Source organism: Cynara cardunculus, assembly GCF_001531365.2.
Source record: "Cynara cardunculus var. scolymus isolate 2C chromosome LG 14, CcrdV1, whole genome shotgun sequence".
NCBI lineage: Eukaryota > Viridiplantae > Streptophyta > Magnoliopsida > Asterales > Asteraceae > Cynara > Cynara cardunculus.
The window spans coordinates 5,263,765-5,265,707 of record NC_037541.1 but is presented as its reverse complement, the minus strand read 5'-3'; positions in this window follow the sequence as shown (position 1 = coordinate 5,265,707).

Below are 1,943 nucleotides of genomic sequence, written 5' to 3'. Positions count from 1 at the left end.
TGTTAACGTATTTAGTTTTTTCTTATTTCTTTTAGCTTATTTTGCTTGTGCTCCTATTAACAAGGAACTTTCTGTTTCTTGCTGATCTTTTCTTAAGTAGACCTAGTCTTTAGGACTGTTTGTTAGTCGTGGATTTATTTCTCTTTTCAGCTTCCTTTGTAAGCCTATAAATAGGCCACTTCAGTTAGTCAATAAAGCAGAAAGCATTCTCCCATTTCTTGTTGTTTACTTTGAGTTTTTAACATATATATATATATATATATATATATATATATGAATGGTTTGTTTCAGAGTATTATCTTATGGGTCGTTTACCAAACACTTACTTGGTAAGTGCTTACCGGTAAAATTTAACATTATTAATTACTTACCGGGTAAGATTTTAGTCCATCAAAACCAGGGTCGTCCCAATCTTTTTGAAGGCCCTGTTACACTATTATAAATAATATAAGTAGATTGGCCGAAAAAACAAATAAAATTTAAATACAAAAGTTCATATTATATTGAAAGTATTACAAATAAAAGCAGCCAAAAGACAAAGTAACGTCTAACATGTAAACTTCACTTGAATAAAATCATTCTTTTCACATTCTTGGAAACAAAATATTCAATAAGCTCTTCATAATCAACTTTCTCCAAAAAGTAATTTTCAAGTGCTATCATTGCAAGTCCGTTAAGCCTTTCTTGTGTCATTGTGGAGCGCATATAAGACTTCAACAGCTTCAACTTTGAAAAACTTCTTTCTGCAGATGCAACGGTTACATCAACAAAACTCTATAAGCAATAATAGCATTAGGGAAGCATTCAACATGTTTCAGATCTTTAAAATATCAAGAGGTCTCATCTTTTGTGTGGGTAAAATATCTTGAAGTATTTTCAGTTCAACATATAAGTCATTTTCATCTATATCAGATTGGTTTTGTTTCTTCAGTGCATTTTCAAAATTAGTACAAGAAGACTTTAAACATGTATCATCCAAAGAACGCAACTTATCAGATGTAAACAAAAACCCAAACACACTTTCATATTTTTGGTATTGTTTGAATCTTCTACTTAATGAAGAAATTACTCGGCCATGTTAGACTAGGTAGCGTACATTACAAATTTACAATAGGCGGACCTGTGAAAATTGGGCCCCAACATTTTGGGGGCCCTATTCTAAATCCATATGTAACGGGCTCAAGGACGGCCCTGATCAAAATGACATTGTATGCAACAATTCACCCGGTAAGTGCTTACCATGGTAAGAGTCGATCGCCTTCACTTATCGGGTAAGACTCATGGTCCTTGTCTCGCTCTTACCGGGTAAGATTCTTAGTCTTTACCATATTCATCCGGTGAGGTAATGTGACTTGATAAACGCTTACCCGAATAAATGTTTAGTAAACGGCCGCTTATATTCATCTCTTATATTGGGTCAAATGCATGTGACTGCGATTTGAAGTATCCTCGTGTAGTTCTTGTGTTTACACTAAGGGCGTGTTTGGTTTGCAGGAATTGGAGGGATTTGGATTTGAAATCCATTCCAACCCTGTGTTTGGTTTGTTGGATTGTGAGGATTTGAAATCCATGGATTCCTTTGAAATCCCTTAAACGTTGGATTTGGAAATCCTTTGAAAGTACACGAGATTTGAAATCCATTCCCTTACATCGTCTCCATCTTCTCCCACAACATACATGCTTGCCCTAACTCGTCTCCATCTTCTCCCACATCTTACATCGTCTCCCTTCGTCTCCGTCTCCGTCGCCCTTCATCTCCCTTTGTCTCTGTCGCCGTCGCCCTTTGTCTCCGTCGCCGTCGCCCTTCGTCTCCGTCGCCGTCGCCCTTCGTCTCCGTCGCCGCCTCCGTCGGTGGTCGTCGCTCACCATCTCCGTCGCCCACCGTCTCCGTCGCCCTTCGTCTCCGTCGCCATCGCCCTTCGTCTCTGTCGCCGCCTCCGTCG